Source organism: Malaclemys terrapin, chromosome 2 (assembly GCF_027887155.1).
Source record: "Malaclemys terrapin pileata isolate rMalTer1 chromosome 2, rMalTer1.hap1, whole genome shotgun sequence".
Lineage (NCBI taxonomy): Eukaryota > Metazoa > Chordata > Testudines > Emydidae > Malaclemys > Malaclemys terrapin.
In genome coordinates this window covers 48441458-48460693 of record NC_071506.1, presented here as the reverse complement: position 1 = coordinate 48460693, position 19236 = coordinate 48441458, and the positions used below count along the sequence as shown (strand labels likewise).

At 41.1% G+C, this 19236-nt stretch overlaps 1 non-coding gene across 1 annotated transcript; it reads right to left on the bottom strand.

Moving 5' to 3' along the window:
• Nucleotides 1–685: 685 nt before the first annotated feature.
• TRNAL-UAA (transfer RNA leucine (anticodon UAA)) lies at nt 686–762 on the bottom strand. The gene has a single exon. It is a non-coding gene; the product is annotated as a tRNA-Leu (tRNA).
• Nucleotides 763–19236: the final 18474 nt, after the last annotated feature.

Below are 19236 nucleotides of genomic sequence, written 5' to 3'. Positions count from 1 at the left end.
CTCTGAATTTTCCTTTTAACCTCAGCTTCACCTCCACACTTTACAGCACACAAGCCTGACTTTTTAAGACTGGAATGGGTGAGGGATAGCTCAGTGGTTTGTGCATTGTCCTACTAAACCCAGTGTTATGAGTTCACCCCTTAAGGAGGCGATTTAGGAATCTAGAGCAAAAACCTGTCTGGGATTGGGCCTACTTTGAGTAGGGGGTTGGACTAGATGACTTCCTGAGGTCCCTTCCAACCTTAATATTCTATGAGTTCCTATTGCAGTGAAGTGGTGGCCATTGAATATGGTGCTTGGATTGGCATGGAGCAAGGATGTGGTACCTCTATCAGCCCTGAGGAAAGGCAGTTTGATTTTTTACAGAGGGGGAATTAGCTCAAATGGTAGAGTGCTTGCTTAGCATGTGAGAGGTAGTGGATCAATGCCTGCATTCTCCACTAAAATTTGGGGGGGGAGGGATAGCTCAGTGAAAAAAACAAAAATAATATATGGAGATATACCTATCTCATAGAACTGGAAGGGACCTTAAAAAGGTCATCAAGTCCAATCCCCTACCTTCACTAGCAGGACCAAGTACTGATTTTGCCTCAGATGGTCCCTTCAAGGATTGAACTCCCAACCCTGGGTTTAACAGGCCAATGCTCAAACCACTGAGCTATCGCTCTCCCCCCAAGAACATTGGTACTAGAAGTGGGGTTTGAACCCATGCACATCCATGGGATCTTAAGTCCAACACCTTAACCACTTGGCCATTCTGGTAAGTATAAACTATATGGAGATATTACTATCTCATGGAACTGGAAGAGACCCTGAAAGGCCATCAAGTCCAGCACCCTGCCTTCACTAGCAGGACCAAGTACTGATTTTGCTTTAGAGCCCTAAGTGGCCCCTATCAAGGATAGAGCTTGCAACCCTGGGTTTAGTAAGCCAATACTTAAACCACTGAGCTATCCCTCCCTACTAAAGTATTAGCCCACTAAACACAGGGTTGTGAGTTCAATCCTTGAGGGGGCCATCTAGGGGTCCAGGGCAAAAAAAAAAGTTGAGGATTGGCCCTGCTTTGAGCAGGGGGTTGGACTAGATGACCTCCTAAGGTCCCATCCAACCCTAATATTCTATGATTAATAGCTTCTTTCCCTGAAAACATAGAATGATAGTCAGTCAGTCAAAACAAGTCCTGTTGAGGTAAAAAAAAAAATCAGGTAATAAATTATAAGGAGGCAATAGTAAAGTCACATAACTGATTCTTGTGAGCCTGGAGAAAAGCCAGTTGGGCCAGTTCCAAGTAAGTCTCCAATAGGTGTGGAACTTCCCTCATTAGTGCTAATGCAAAATTCATTTTTCTGTCCTGACACCCTGCATCTGGAGAGGTAATAGATTAATGCAGGATATTTTGTCACATTATTAGCCCAGAATACATCTGTGTATGTGAACAATTCAATATAAAAGCAATCATTTAACAATGTTAGGGTGGGACACAAGCCAAGAAAATATTTTAAGAATAACATGAGTCTGTTCTTACTTCATTCAAGATATTGGGAAAAAAGCCCAGTTCTTTAACTCTGAATTTCCTAGTAGCTTGTACAACAACCTTAATAGTATATTTTAAATGTGTTATTACATTTGATACATATCATTCTTTTCTTTCAAGAAGTAATGCTTACGAAGGTTATAAAATGTGTACTATGCATACAGAGTAGGCATGTTTCCAAGTGTAATGTCCGAGGACCAGATCACTTCTTTCCTTATTAAAGTCAGTAAAAGAGAGAATCTTCCTTGTTATTTACCATGAGTTTGAGTGCAGTGTCTGTTCCTCACATCATCAGCTTGATTACAAGGCTGCACCGGTGGCAGAACAGACAGAGATGAGCCCTCTAATACCATTGTAGTCATGGACCTGGTCCCAAACATGAATCATTTGCCATCACAAATCAAGTCTCTCTGTGCATTTTTGTGGTACTACCAACTCAAAAACCATGCGCCAGACCCCCAAAAATCACAAGAATTGTTTTAAAAGATTATATTGGGGGAAGGGTTGGCTTGTTTTGAACTCCCTCTGCCCATCTCCAGTGAGCGTCAGCAGCAATTTGTGTTGCCCACTCTCCCAAATTTTTTGGGTAAGGTGACTTTGCTGCTCTCTGGTTCAAAGCCTCCCCCCCCCCAGTTCAGCTTGTCCCTGAACCCCCATCAGTTCATCCCATTCCAGCAAGGCCCCCTCAGTTCAGCCTGTCACCTACCCCTCCAGGTCAGCCCATTCCCCACCTCCCTCAAAAGGTGGCTCCTATCTCCAGTCAAAACTGGCAACTTGTCCCATGCATCAAAAAGTGAGGCTTCAAATCTACAAATGCCCTTCCACCAAACCTTGTTTGGCTTTCTCTTGAAATATGTGTTAACTACTGATGTTAAATAATCTGTTCCACCTTGTATTTAGCTGTGACACTCTCAGTACGTTTCCCAGACCTGAAGACGAGCTCTGTGTAAGCTGGAAAGCTTGTCTCTCTCGCCAGCAAAAGTTGATCCAATAAAAGATATTACCTCACACACCTTGTTTCTCTAATATCCTGGGACCAATGCAGCTACAACAACACTGGATTCTATACATGTACATGTGAGAATTGTTTGACTTAGTACAAGTTTTAAAAGAGCACCCTTTTCGGTGTTGTTCAGCTGTGCAGTTTAATACGATATGCAAAACACGTATGTAACAGAATCAAATAGGATAGAGCCCAAAGTCTGATGGCTGGTGCCAAAGTGGTTGCACAGGGGGAGAGAGAGAGATTATGAAATTGTGTCCCCAACCGTGTTGTTTTCCCATATTGGCCTATAGATGGCAGCAAAAGTACAAGAACAGGAACTGATGAGCTGCACTTGCCTTCACTGAAGTCAATAGGCAAACTCTCATTGATGTAAGTGATGCAGGATCAATCACTACATTATTCAGGCAGCAGAGAGAACCCTGTATATGAGATAAAATTATAATATAATTCTCTCTGTGCCCCTTGTTTAACAGCAGTGGTGTTTTATTTCAGGCTGGCATTGGGTTTCCATCTCACAAAGGCAGGATAGACATCCACAAAAGGGAAGTGAGGACCTGACTTTAGAAGATCAAATAGTTAACTTGACATTGACAATAGTATTTTCTTTCCATACTCTGCATAGTAGCACATGTCGGTTACTATAATGCATTTTAATTTTATATACAGTTATTCTTAGCAATGATGCTTTCAAATAGGAAATGTGGACGTTTCATGTAGAAATATATTGTATATTCTACAGTTAGTTTGGTGTTTTTATTATATTACCCAAACAGCACCATCCTGTAAGATGTGCATGATGCCTAACAAAACTCATAGCTCCTGAGTTTGATATCAGTTACCCCAGTGTAAATCAGGAGTGAATCCACTGACCTCAGAAGGTGAAATGGGACTTTTGTCACTGACCTCATTACGTGGGGCCACAATGTCACCCAGAAGCCATAAAATTTGTGTAAGTGAAATTGGAATCAGCTCCATAGTTTAGAGAAATTAAAATCTAAATTACATTGGCAGAACTGAGCAATGAAATGCTGTGAGATGAGGGATGTGGGGCAGCAGGAGATTTAAATTTGACGTCTCAACCCTGGTCAACAGAGAGTTAACCCATAACTGTATGAGGCCAGTATATTTTATGTGGCAAAGGCTGAAAAGCCCAATAAAAATAACCATTCAGAAGTCTATAGAAGGGCTGTGCACAGCCAGCTATGCTGAGCTTACACAGCTTGGTGGATATATGGTGCACAGTACATTTTGCGTATTTTGATGCTTTAAAAAATGCAAAGGAATCAGGTCCACCTGTGTCAAATTCATCTGTATTCCTCTAAAGCTGCATAGGCCCAAATGTGGCCTAAGGAATCAAGATGAAGCCTGAAATGGTGTAGGAATCACTTCTTTAAGACACATAATATTTACTATAACCTCGGGGTCCTGACTCATTTATCAGCCCTCAGTAATAAAAGTGAATCAAAACCCAATTTGCACGTAATGGATTAACCTAAACTTGGTTTAAACTGAAGGAAGTCCCTGCTAACGAGATGAGAAGTGCATTCACCCCACATTGCTCATTGGGAACCTCTTCACTAATATTCACAATGATCAGAGAGCTTGTCCTCATGTTACCTCAGTGCAGCCAGTGGGAAAATGTTCCATTGCTCGTTTCATTCAATGGTGTCTCTCAGGCAGAAAGAATATGAGTGAAGGTTATATTGCAGCCTAAGGTTATTTGAGTGGCTGTTGTTTTCATGTCATGAGAAAAAAATTGCTGCATGGCTATAAAACTTCAGGGTAGGGGCTATGTACCTATTCTCCTTCATTGTATATCTTTGTATAATGTGATTTATTTGATCAGTTTTGCAGCCCAACTCTCTCTTACCCTCCCCTCATACATACATGCTTTCTGCTTCACTATGATAGGTTGACCTTCCTCTATCATTGATTTTTCCTGTCCTTGTCTAAGCAGGAGCCAAACTCTTCACTGATTTACACCAGTCACTTCTTTGGGTCAGCTTCTGATTAGATCATTGTAAATCCAGGGTGACCCAGTTTAATCCAGAGCAACACAATTGATTTGATTGTGCTCTCACTAGTAGTGGATTAATCCATGGATTCAGACCCTGACCGGGGAAGAGGCACATGGATCATGATAATTAGGGCCAAGGATAAATGTTGGGGTCAATGTTCATCAGAGAGGGGAGCAGATGGTAGCATTGTCAGAGCAATGAGTCAGGAGCGCCAGGAGCATTTTAAGAAGGGGGATGAGGTTCTTTGGTTAGCTGGGGAGACAATTGACTGGATTGGATCCAAGGCCCATCCACCACAGCTCTCACTTACACTGGTATTACACCAGAGTATTTCCATTGGGTTTGAGTCCATCTTCCTTACACTAGTTTTACACCAGTATAATTCCACTTATTTTTTGTCAGTTATTCCTGATTTACACCGACATAAAGGAGAAAAGAATAAGGTTCAGTATTTAAAAACTATAATTTTAACGGGTTTGTTTGCCTGACTGGGGATGTCTAAACTTGAGCATAATGAAATTGAAAGCATGATTGGCTCTTGGGAAGAGTGAATTTATTTGCTTTTCCTGCCTTATAAAAGAGCAGCTCACTTTAAAGGAGAGAGTTTAGAAGCCAGCAGGTGTTTGTGCCTCATTTCTCCCATTTTAAAAATCCCTTCCCAGCTTCAAAAATGCTTCTAGTAACAAGGATGTAAAACATCTGGGAAGTTATGATGAGAAGCAAAGTCAAGAGTATTAAAAGAAAAAAGCACAAGCTGATGTTAATCAGGTATTTATCAAATCCTAGGAGAGAGCAGCTGAGAAATCTTCAATACAAAAAGTTTGTGATTAGAAGGAGAATATTGAGACAAAGGGACTGTAGGGATTATTCACTCCTTGGGGTGGAGGGATTTCTTAAGGGGGGAAGACAATAATTGGCTTCAGGGAGAATTCAGAGAAGTGACTTGATTCCTGCAGGAAGAGCTATGTCTGCTAGATTGTAGCATGAAGAGAGAACACAGGGCAGGAAATCCAGAAAGCCTGGGCTGATAAACTGATGGACCTGGAAATGACAATGGGACCTAGGCAGAAACCAACAGGCTGCAGGAAAGTCTTTGTTACTTTGAGGAAACTTGACTTCAAAAAGACTTGATTTAGGATAACTAAAGCATAGGAGCAGGAGACCTAGAGACAAAGACATGATTTGGGAGAGCATGTGATTGGGAACTGTGAGAGAACTTGAAGCTAGTTTGTGGTTAGTAGGATAAATCCTCAAAAGTGCTGGTCACTCAGAAATGAACAGGATTATAGTTTGGAGCTAGAAATAAGTAAATAGTAAAATCTAATGTGTGAATGTTAATCATCTGTACCTATTTTGTTAATGATTATATCTATCTAATTGACCTAACTGAGTCCAAAGGAATAGAAATGCCACGCTCCCCCCCCCCATACAAATAGTAATATAAAAGAAGTGTTGACAGATAGATACTCTGTCAATATGGTGATGTTCCAACCTCAGATGTTAAATCTGTCTCTGCTATTAGAAGTATTATAACCAATGTTTTGTTTGTTACAGAGCCAAATCCTGCACACACAATAAAGTTTATTTATAAAAGGATTAACGGTAGAGGATACTTTGTCTTCTTGTGTTTGTCTTTCATTAAGGACTGTTGAACCCTCCTTAATTAGGTTAGTGAAATCATGTTCTACTTGTGCAATATAAACTCTTCTTCATGAATGATGGAGCTTAGATAAAAGACAATTTAGTATTTATGTAAGATTGATGCTTGTGAGGTAATGCACCCCTCTGTTCACACCCTACACACCATTGTAATAATCTTTGTACAAAATATGCCTTGTGAGGTATCATTTGAAAACTAATAATTCACTGATCAGTAATATCCTGATGAAATGTGTGTAGCAGCATTATATGAAGTTACAAATTCCCTTTGAATGATGTTGATAGCACACGTTCAAATCCATGTAGCCCTGATTAGGCAGGATTGGTCAAACAGGTCCTAAACAAAGCAATGTGTGTTTACCTCGATTTACATATAAATTGTAAACAGGGTCCTCAGATAGCAAAGGGGGAGGACAGGTGACAAGGAAAATCTACATTTCAGCAAACAGAGGTGAGAAGAAACCTTGCATCCTCTTTCACCCCCAGATACCATGTCACCTTATTTACTTCTTGAATGAACTTTAGCTAATCGTGACCCTTGGTAAAATGCATTTCAAAGGGTAACTGAACAATAAAAGTGAGGGGCAAAAACATCCCTGGTTATCTTCCCCTATACATCTCTCTCTTTTCCACCTAAGAAGACAAAAGAAAGCCTATGGACTTTGAGAACAGATCCTGACCTAAAACTTGGTCAGCAATGATATGAGAACCTGTGGTAAATGACTTCACCTTGAACCAAGTCCAGTTTGTTAAGTTTAGAAAGCTTTTTATCTTTATTTCTTTTGTAACCATTTCTGACTTTAGTGCCTTATACTTGTACTCACTTAAAACCTATCTCCTTGTAGTTAAATAAACTTGTTTTATTCTTTAATTAAAACTAACCCAGTGTTGTGAATTGTTTGGGTAACTCCATTTAAAGTAGCAGCCTGCTGTATATTGATCCCCTTAGAGGGGCAACAGACCTGATATATCTGGGCTGCCCAGGAGATGGCTGGACAGTGTAGAACACACACTTGGGGGGGGGGGGCTGGAAATCCAGGACTGGGAGTGTGTTGGGCTCACCCTGCAAGTAGCAACCAAGGCTGGTGGAGGCCAGAATGTGGCAAGTGTTTGGTGACAGGTGGCTGGGGTCAGAGCTGCAGGACCGGGACTGTAACTATACACAGATACTCTGGGTGTGACCTGCATGCTGTCTGGCTGCTTGTGAGGAGCCCAGGTTAGGAGCTACAGCAGCAAAGCATTGTGAGACTCTCCAGCTTGCTCGGCATATGGTAACACAGCCACTCACTGGTCTGGACTGCACCCCGGGATGTCATAATGCTATCACAGAAATAGTAGCATGCTGTATTTAGAACAGGTCTAGCACATAGGCAGTGATGAGGCAAGTGTCCCTGGAGTCTGCTGTCTCAGTCTTGACCAGGTATAAAGCTGAGGTGGTAATTTAGGCTCCATGCACAGTTCAGTGATTGGCTCTCCTGCTAGCTAAGATGCCAGTTGTGCTTAGGTGGACATGTGATCACCAAGAACTGGACTAAGATCAACTCATCAAATGATAATATATTTCAGTCACTACTCGTCTGAGCTGGATTTTTAACCAGTGCCCTAGAGGGGATAGGGAAAAATATCTCATTACTGGGCTAACTGATCTCACTGCTTTAGCTCCTGCCAAGACACGGCCATAGCCCTGGGGTAGAAAGGGGATTAAATAAGATGCTACCTGGTGTTGTCTTAAAAGAGGAGACAGATGATACTTTAATAGAAGCTTTTGCTAAGGTAAGCAGAGAAGACCATTTTTCAAAGAGTTTGTTAGTAAAAGGCACAACAAAATAGTTAAAGTGACATGGTAATCTAACAGAAAGTTCAAAGTTTTAGTCTTGAATCTCATTTTAGATTTAGATCTACAACTTTACAGTTAGTTTTACATCTAAATTTAAAATGTATACAGCACTATTCAGGTCTTGGAATGAGGCAGTCTCAATGAATCTCAACATGTAGATTCATTATTATTTATTTTTATTTGTTAAACACTGGTAATGTGTTCATTGTTGAACCAAAGTGAACATAATCTCTAGCCAGAGTAGTTTGGGATTTAAATAGTAACCTAGAAAGAAGTAGTTCTGAAGTAAGTTTTGGAATTGCACAGTGAGCCCTGGATGACATACAACTTATTCCCAAGAATATTGTCAGTTACATTTCCTTGTTACTGTTATTGTTATTATTATTGTTAATAATTATTATTATTAATAATGATGCTTATTATGGTAGTGCCTAAGGGTCAACTATCAATGTGTGCTAGTTATGGTACAAACATAGGATAGCAGACAGTCTCTACCCTGAAGAGTTTACAGTCTTAACAGACAAAACAGACCCAGGGTGGGGGAAAGGGTAGAACATATAAGCAGCATGAACGAAGTGCTGGTGGCAAACATAATGTTAGTGCTGTGATAGTTTATTTATTGTATTTATTTATTGTTGGGTTGGTTGGTCTAGTTAGGCGGGGGTAAGCTAAATGGAAAGAGAAGGGAGACAGGACGGGGGAAAGAAGGTAACAGAGAGAGGTATAGAAGGAAGCTGAGATGAAAAGACTGTAGTGAACCCACCTTTTTAAGTAGCATATTAATATTATAGTGACTCAGTCTGCACAGAGGACTGCAGCTATCTGACATTCTGAATTCAATATGAGTTCAATTCACATAAGCAGTGCAGGACTCAAGATTGGCTGTGGGAAGCAGTTTGTATCCTGAACAGTCCATTATAGAAAAAAGAACGTAAAGAACAAAGTAATTTTCTGAATGCTCTGATCCAGAATGGGTGGCAGCTCCACATGATTTAGTTGCATTTGTTATCTAGCATTGCAAACAATTTGGTGCACAATGTACAGCTATTGGTACATTTTGCAGGACTTTTTGCAATGATCTGTGTTCTCAGATCAGTTACATATATAAATCCTGAGATAATAGTAATCCTTTCAGAATCTTTAAGAGGATTGACGGCTATTAATACTTACTAAATAGCAACTCTTTGAGCTCCACATGTGAGAAATGTCGTAGAACACCATATAATAGATGAAAATAATAGTTGTGTCTGAACAAAAAATCTGGATCAAAAAAGCTCTGGATGATATTGGGGGAATGCCAAAATCTGGCATCTAGATACTACAGTGATGGGTATATTAGAAGTATGCAGATTAGATCAGGTTATCTTTAGATTCAGACTTAGATTTAGATTAAATTCAATTAGATCAAATCAGATCAACCCAGCCCTAGTGCTATCTATCTATGAAGTGCTAAATCCTCAACCCCACTCTGTTCATATTGCATAGGATACTGTTTTCCAAAGAGTGGGGCATGCCCCCCTGAAGTGAGGATCACAGATGGATTTCTCACTTGTTCTTTAGAGTTCAAGCTTTCATTTTTTAAAAGTTAGTCTCTATCTGTTATTGTTGTGAAGAAAACCTTGAAAACATAGTACAAATGTAACAAATGCTGTGTGATGTCTGCCTGAGTTTGCAGAGAGCCTGAAACAATAGCAAACTATCCCATTCATTTAAATGTGTGATATTGACTTAGGTGCCAATGATGCTATTTTAATAATGTTGATGGCTAGTTGTTTCACTATTCATGAAAGCATATGAGCAAGTAGAAAGTATATTATGAAGATCTGCAGCAGTTTTCTGCAGTGGAAGAGGATGTGAAGGACTGAGGTAGAGAGGAGTGGAATGGGGCAGTAGGCCTTTAATATCATATGATAAGACTGTAAAGGAGGCAGCACTTGATTGGTTTAATTTTCCTTAAAGGGGATTCAGCTTTCAGAAGTATAGGAGAAACTGGCATAGGGAAAAGGCAGAAAGCTGACATAGATAGCTCTAAACCTTGTCTCCTGTTACCCCACCAGCAGCCTCCCAGTGTAGAGGACATTCTGGAGATATATTAAGGCACAAATGGGAGTTACTGGAGCAACTTGTGCTCCAGAAATCCTGGGCTGACAGAATGCCCCCTAGGGAGCCATTGCAGATGTCATAGGTTAGAGCAACCCCGAGACTGCTCTAATTTATGTCAAGACTTGAACAAGAAATCAGCTGCCCCCAGGGTTAGGGAATCACAAATGTGGCATAAATCACCTTTGTCTCCATCCATCAGGGTCTGCACTGAGAAGTATTAGGCCAGATCTAAAGATCTGGTCCTATAGTTTTCTTAGACTCTAGATAGTGAGGAAAACGTTTGTGGGCTGGATAGCAGTTGTGGAGCTAAACTATTTGAAAATATTTGTGTTCTGAGACTTAAAGGGGCATCACCAATTTAGGTTTAAAACTTTGGCTATGTAAATATAAATTGTTAACCAAATCAAACATCAGTAGACAAGCTTCCTTTTAAAAATATCAGTAGACTGAATTTATTTTTTAAACAACACTTCCATGCTGTGCCACCCAAATACTGAAACTGAAACATCCTACTCGGCAGGAGACTGAGAAAGTGACACTGATGAGCCTATTTTCATTGTCCGTGCTTAATGCAGCACAAAAAGGGAAACCAACAGTGTAAAATGGAAAATTAAATTCACTTGGCAAATTAAAAAGTGATAGGCAGGGAGTGGGTAAGGGGGGGGGGGAATCTAAACAAAAATAGGAAATTAACCTGACGTGCTTAACTCCACCATTCAGGCACACTGATTATTGTTGCCTTCCAGCCCCTTATATGTACTGTATTCTCTTTGAGGCAGGCACCTTGTATTCTTTTCTGTGTCTAATGTACCTAATGCAATGTTGACACTAGGCAAATAATAATGATACTATGTTTCCTAGGAATGAGAGCCAGCAAACAGCAAAAATAGGAGAGAGAGAGAGTGACAGAGACAGATTAGTCCCTAAAGAGTGACTGAAGATCACTTTATTATCTGTTGTTACGGCCTGTGCCTATATTATTTTTCTTGAAAAGCTGAGGTGGCTAGTCCAATAATTCAGCCTCTTAAAGGATTTGCTGGGAATGAGGAAGTTGTCATGCAGTAGCAATCCAACAGCAAATATAAGAAAACAGACCTCACAATTCCTATAATAATTATATTACTAGGCAGGAGGCTAAACAGACTGATCAATAGGGTTTCTGTGAGAAGGCTGCTTAGATTACTTGCCTGGGGGAACATGAAATGCAGAACAGATTGCATTAGCTGGAGACTGCAATTCTTTTGCCAAGCTATGTAGGGATGTGAGTAGAGCTTTATGAAATGTTTGTAAAAATCACCTGAGTTTGGGACTCCTTACAGATTCAAAACCCAGCCCAGGTTTAGTAAAAAGTTCATAAACCTTTCACGTGAACCTGGACTAATTTATAGATAGGCCTGATGTGATGCTGTATGATTGAATATGACCATTTACCACTGTTACACAATTACCACTGTTACACAATTGCAACAATTCTTATACAAAGTATATCCTGTATGGTAGCAATAGAAAAGTTATGAATTGCTAAGTATGATTATTCTGTTTATATGCATGTATTATCTTTGTATCTGAAGTTATGAATATTGGCTGTGTTCTCGTATCTTACACACGTGTTGTAATCCTGAGTAACCCCTCAATAGAATTTACATTAGGGCCAGAGAGCTATGTATTGATGGCCTATTAAGGACATTCAGATCACAATGGACCATTGAAGAAATTCATCCCGCCCAGTAAGCCTTTCCTGTGGACACCTCAGAAAGAATATGGGCATAGACTGCCTCTGTGAGTCAGCAAACCATGTAAGGACATGTGATATGCTCATGGGACCCCGGACGCCATCTTGGGCCACTAATTTTCCATGCACCTGGCCTGTGGGCTTTGTCTGAGACAGTAACATTCCATGCACATGACAGAGGCTATAAAAAGGCACCTGAGACATCTCTGATTTTTCTTCATTTCCTGCTTCATTTCTCTGAAGTAGATTTCTAACAAGGAAGCTTTGAACAAGGACTGATGGCCCCCAATCTCTTTGGGTAATTCCAGAGAGACTTTTGCAGGCTAGCAGTTTATTCCATCACTGCTTCAAACCTAATATAAGGACTTTACAATCACTTGTATATCCATGATCTATTAACCATTTATAAATCTCTTCTTCTTTTCTTTTATTAGTAAACCTTTAGTTTTTAGTTACTAAAGGATTGGTATCAGCATGATTATTGGGTAAGATCTAAGTTATATATTGACCTGGCTAAATGGCAGGTCCCTTGGGATTAGACGGACCCTATAACTGATGAAACTGGATTTCAGTAACCGCTCATCAGAAAGTCCAGTGTCAGGGTGGAGAACCAAGGGTTGGAATGCCTTTTTGACTTCTTGTTAACCAGTGTGGTGATACAGTTCACTTTTGTTACTGGCTTGGTATAATCTAATGATAGAATAATCACCAGTTTGGGGTGAGTCTTCCCTATTTCTCAGCAGTCTGTCTTGAATTTGGCATCCTCAGCTGTCACCTGCTGAGGCCTGGTGACACCGAGTTGTAAAGCTTGGACCCACATCTGTTTCCAATGTTCCCCAAAGTTTATGGTTCAGATCAGGCATTGTGGTCTGAATGAAAATGATATGTTAAGTGTAGTTTCCAATGGGTTTGATGCAAAGCCAAATGAAACTTGGCCATTTGGACTGAATTTTGCCTTGAGATTTTGAACTCACAACTCAGAGTGAAACCTAGGTGGGAAACAAACAGTGAGTTAAAGATTTATAGCCTCATGATATGACACTATCAAGGTTTTCACACCCAGTCATTAGTGCTCCTAAGAGTGAAATTCACCCCCTCCACTGCATGAGGTTTTATGCATGGAACACCACAGGAGTAGTTGGGAATAGAAATCAACTCCTAACCTATGGGCAAGTCCTGGAACTGCAATGGCACTATGGAACCATGAGACTATGTCAGCCTGTGTTCATTGCAAGCCCCTCTGAACCTGGAGGCTCTGTTCTGCTTTCTAGAACTTATGCTTCTGGTCTTGACTTACTCCAACAGCCTCTTCTATGCCAGTCTATTCAAAGCTGTTACAGACTCCATCTACATGATGGCAAATAAGGGGTGTAGATCCCCCCATGCACCTCTCCATCTGCACTCCCTCCCCTTACCACCTCATCTCTTGAATTAAATATCTCATATACTGTTGGCCGTATATATTGAATTTCACCCTCAATGCCTATATTTTAAGCATTCAGGAAGCAAAGCAGAGTTCACCACTATTCTTCTTATTAGCAATGTCTGATCATATTGAATTTTGTAATTCATGGACATGTGCCTCAAGGTGCATTTTATAAACTGGAAGGATAAACAACCTTACTGCTTTGATACTTCCAGTCTGTTTAGCAAAACTTAATCTTAGCTAGCTAGTGGCAAAACAAGTTTGACTGGTGTTAGTTGTAAATGGTGCTAAGGAAAAGAATAAATGTTGTTTTACTGAAGTGCAGGTGATGTAGTTAATTTACTCCAAGCACAGCAGATGGCATGAATAAACTGTTCTTTGAACTCGATGGGGATATTCACCTGCAGACATTTACTCATGTGGAGGAAACATTTGCTTGATTAGGGTTAATAATAAGGAATATGCTCTCACTTCTCAAGCTGTCTTTTCTAGACTTTCATTCTGCTGTTCTGTACGGTAGCATTCAGATTAGCTCTCCCCATTTTCCCTATTTTTTTTTTATTCTGAACACTTTAAAAAAAATGTATTGGTCTCTTTTTTGGCTATTGTGTTTCTTGCATGATGTTGGTTGCATGAATTGATTCTACCATGTTATGTTTTTAAGGATAAGATTCAAACCTTCTTTGGATTTTTGTGCAGGTATGTCTTGCAATCATTTTTACCTGTGCTGTTATCATTCCAGAGCTCTTAAATTAAGCAGGATGGGTGGGGTCCATAGTTGGATTGCAAACCTCAAAGGAACATTTAGGCACTGCTTGAAATGTTATTGGTTGGTGAAGACAGTGGTGCTCTATCTTCAGGACCAGTGCTGAACCAGTGTCCTAGGAAGGGACAGTTTTCAGCTGGAATGTAACTCCTAGGTCCAGATCATTTATGGCATTAAAGATCTTATGATGTTCCTTATAAGAGTATGGGTGTTAACCCCATTTTCCTAATCAAATTTCAACTCAGATATTTACATTCTATCTACCTAAATTCCCCCTGCAATTTTAGCTAGGAAAAGAAACAGGGTTATTATTATTGGTTGCATTCAGTAAATAATGTCCAGGTGATGTCGTTAATTTATTTTTAATGTAAGAGATGACTTAAATAATACTTTGCTTCATTTTTGTCCTAAAAATATCCCAGAGACAGCCAAAACACAGCCAGGATAGAGATGATCCTTACTTATTCCTTTCCCACCTCACTTAGTTTGTCAATGCTTGTAAGTACTCTAGCACTGCACGTTATTAGTAATACTAAAAGGTTTTGTTGTTGTCCTTTTTACAGTCTGGGTCTCCAGCCTGCTCCCACTGAAACCAATGGCAAAAATTCTCTTGACTTTGATAAGAGTAGGAGCAAACACTAAATGCAGAGGGAAAAACACTGGATGTTATCAGATTGGCTTGGGTGGATATACACTCAGAACCAGCCTGACTCAAATGCAGTCATTATGAATACACCCACTAAATGAAAGAATATCTAATTGAACTCCCCAAGTTCCTTCAAAGCTTTGTTTTTAAACTTCTGGATCCTTCTGTCACATCTGGGCATGAAATATGAGGAAATACTCCTTTGGAGTTGGAGACAGACAGTAAGCAAATAGCTAGACTTTTTAAAAAGCCTGGGTTGTCAGCTTTCTGTTCAGTGGAGAATTTCCCTGACATAGGTTGTATGCCACTCTACCTGCTCCCCTACACCACAGGATAAAGGAGAGGCTTGGGGCATGGTTAATGGCAGGAGTAAGTATAGCCAGAATGGATCAATCCTGCTGGTATAGTTTAGAACAGCCATTAGGCAGCTCTAACTTGCTCCAGGGTTGGTCCCAGGATCAGAGGAGCAGTAAGGTGACACAGAGCACAGCTGGCCTGGATTATATTGCAAATCAGGTTTCTGCATGCTGGGTCAGATCCACAAGTCTGCCTGGGGATCTGGTCCACAATTCAGAAGCTTGATTTGCACCATTATATGAATTATAGTGTCTTCATTTGTTGTTACCTTTGTTCACCTGGGTTTGTGTTTATGTTTGTCTCATGTAAGGCACTGTTTTTACTCCCAGTGAAGTCAGTGGGAATTTTGAAATTGACTACAATGGGAGTTGGATGGGGTCCTAGTTTGAAAGTACTTCTGTAAACCGCCATGCACAATTATGATACTACTGAAGTAGTCAACATTTATAATAAAGCGAAAACAACTGGACACTTGTGAAACTACAGATATGTAAAGTAAAAGTCATCCCATGCAGAGGACCTGCAACATAGCCTATGCTGCCTGTAAATCTTCAAAATAGGGCTTAAATGAGAAGTAAGGGATGCAGAAGCCTTGTTCTGGCTCTTGGCACAGGAGTGAATTTCACCTGCTGTGGGAGACCAGTTTGCTCCTACTGTAACCATGTGAGGTTGATGAGGCTTTATCTGTATTTGTATTGATGCAATCAAACTCAGCAACACTTACTGGCAAAATCCTTAGGCCCAATATAATCCAAAGAAATGGAGAGAAAAACATGCATAGACAAACACATCTAGTTACATAACTTACCTATAACCTTCATTACAATAGCTGGGGGCTGCCCTACTAAAAAGAACAAATGTATGTTATAATTTTTGTACACTTTTGCCAGCAATGACAAAAATGGAGAAATCTGCTCACACTGATGCTATTTTAATTCCAAAGTTTATTGCACTTTCTATTGGAACCATTAAGGTAGGAGCTGTGAGTAATCACATAGCTACATTCCTTTACTATCTAATCTACTGACTTATATTGCCTCACAGTATTTGAGAACCTACTGCACATTCTACAGATGTAAGTAGGCCTTATGCATGGGTATCTCTCTACTGACTTCAATAGAATTACTGATGAGTGAAATTCACTGGACTCCTCCTGACGGTTCAAATGACAGACTGGACCTCTACATAGAGTGCTTCCGCAGACGTACACAGGCTGAAATTGTGGACAAACAACATCACTTGTCCCATAACCTCAGCTGTACAGAACGCAATGCCATCCACAGCCTCAGAAACAACTCTGACATTATCATCAAAGGGGCTGACAAAGGAGGTGCTGTAGTCATAATGAACAGGTCGGATTATGAACAGGAGGCTGCCAGGCAACTCTCCAAGACCACATTCTACAGGCCACTATCCTCTGATCCCACTGAGGAGTACCAAAAGAAATGACACCATCTGCTCAAGAAATTCCCAGCTACAGTACGGGAACAAATCTACATGGACACACCCCCAGAACCCCGACCAGGGGTATTCTATCTGCTACCCAAGATCCATAAACCCGGAAACCCTGGACGCCCCATCATCTCAGGCATTGGCACTCTTACAGCAGGATTATCTGGCTATTTGGACTCTCTCCTCAGACCCTACGCTACCAGCACTCCCAGCTATCTTCGAGACACCACCGACTTCCTGAGGAAACTACAATGTATTGGTGTTCTTCCTGAAAACATCATCCTGGCCACCATGGATGTAGAAGCACTTTACACCAATATTCCACATGAGGATGGACTACAAGCTGTCAGGAACAGTATCCCTGATCAGGCCACAGCACCCCTGGTGGCTGAGCTTTGTGACTTTGTCCTCACCCACAACCACTTCAGATTTGGGGACAACTTATACCTTCAAGTCAGTGGCACTGCTATGGGTACCCGCATGGCCCCACAGTATGCCAACATTTTTATGGCTGACTTAGAACAACGTTTCCTCAGCTCTCGTCCCCTAGTGCCCCTCCTCTACTTGCACTACACTGATGACATCTTCATCATATGGACCCACGGAAAGGAGGCCCTTGAAGAATTCCACCTGGACTTCAACAATTTCCACCCCACCATCAACCTCAGCCTGGACCAGTCCACACAAGAGATCCACTTCCTGGACACTACAGTGCAAATAAGTGATGGTCACATAAACACCACCCTATACCGGAAACCTACTGACCGCTATACGTACCTACATGCCTCCAGCTTCCATCCAAGACACATCACATGATCCATTGTCTACAGCCAAGTCCTAAGATACAACCGAATTTGCTCCAACCCCTCAGACAGAGACAAACACCTACAAGATCTTTATCAAGCATTCGTAAAACTACAATACGCACCTGGGGAAGTGAGGAAACAGATTGACAGAGCAAGACGGGTACCCAGAAATCACCTACTACAGGACAGGCCCAACAAGGACAATACAGAACACCACTGGCCATCACATACAGCCCCCAGCTAAAACCTCTCCAGCGCATTATCCACAATCTACACCTATCCTGGAAAATGATCCCTCACTCTCACAGACCTTGGGAGGCAGGCCAGTCCTTGCTTACAGACAACCCCTCAACCTGAAGCAAATACTCACCAGCAACTACACACCACACCACAGAAACACCAACCCAGGAACCAATCCCTGTAGCAAACCTTGTTGCCTACTCTGTCCCCATATCTACTCCGGCGACACCATCAGAGGACCCAACCACATCAGCCACACCATCAAGGGCTCATTCACCTGCACATCCACTAATGTTATATATGTCATCATGTGCCAGCAATGCCCCTCTGCCATGTACATTGGCCAAACCGGACAGTCCCACTGCAAAAGAATAAATGGACACAAATCGGACATCAGGAATGGTAACATACGTACCACTTCAATCTCCCTGGTCATTCTATTACAGATTTAAAAGTCACTATCATTGAACAAAAAAACTTCAGAAACAGACTTCAAGAGAAACAGCAGAACTAAAATTCATTTGCAAATTTAACACCATTAATCTGGTCTTGAATAGGGACTAGGAGTGCTGGCTCATTCCCTTCTCTCCATGTGTCAGTATGTAATGCCTGCATCTGTAACTTTCACTCTATGCATCTGAAGAAGTGAGGTTTTTACCCACTAAAGCTTATGCCCAAATAAATCTGTTAGTCTTTAAGGTGCCACCAGACTCCTTGTTGTTTTTGTAGATACAGACTAACCTGGCTACCCCCTGATACTGGACCCACATAGAGCCTAAGAATTCAAGCTTGATGAGGCTGGAGTACAGATCAATTGGGGATATAGAATCCACACCCATGTCCCTCAAAGGCAGAGCCAGTGGGCTATTCATGATCTGGAGTAGACACTGCACGAGGGGGGCACAATCATGCAAGATGATGTAGAGCACTCTGATGCTTTACTTTGTAAGGAATGTAGATCCTGTGTGTGTGTGCACATACGTGATATAAGATAGCAATAACCATCTGATAAATTGCAGAACCAGATGATAAAGGAAATAATAAATCCTAGTCCCCTAGTACTGCTACTGACTGACTCATTTCATTTGCCCTGGTAGGAGTGCCAAGCAGATCCTTGAGGAAGCCTGCCTGCCATGCCCAACATTATAGTGCCTGAGCTGGTACTTGCTCTGGATGTGGAACTCCCTTTGAAATCAATGGTTTCAGAGTAACAGCCGTGTTAGTCTTTATCCGCAAAAAGAAGAACAGGAGTACCTGTGGCACCTTAGAGACTAACAAATTTATTAGAGCATAAGCTTTCGTGGACTACAGCATCCGAAGAAGTGGGCTGTAATCCACGAAAGCTCATGCTCTAATAAATTTGTTAGTCTCTAAGGTGCCACAAGTACTCCTGTTCTTCTTTTTGAAATCAATGGAAGCTTTCATGTGAAAAGATGGCAGGATCAGGCTCCAGTTCTTTTTTTCCAACTCTGAGTAGCAAAAGAAGTCATATGAAATATCTAGACATCCTAGTCCTGCCTTGTACAGCAAGACCACAACATAAAGCGAATGCCTTTCTGTTATTTTTTGAATGGCCTGTGCATGCGTGCACATGGCTGTGAGTGTCTGTATATGTGGTGTCTGTGTCTAAATATGTATGTTTGTGTGAGAGAGT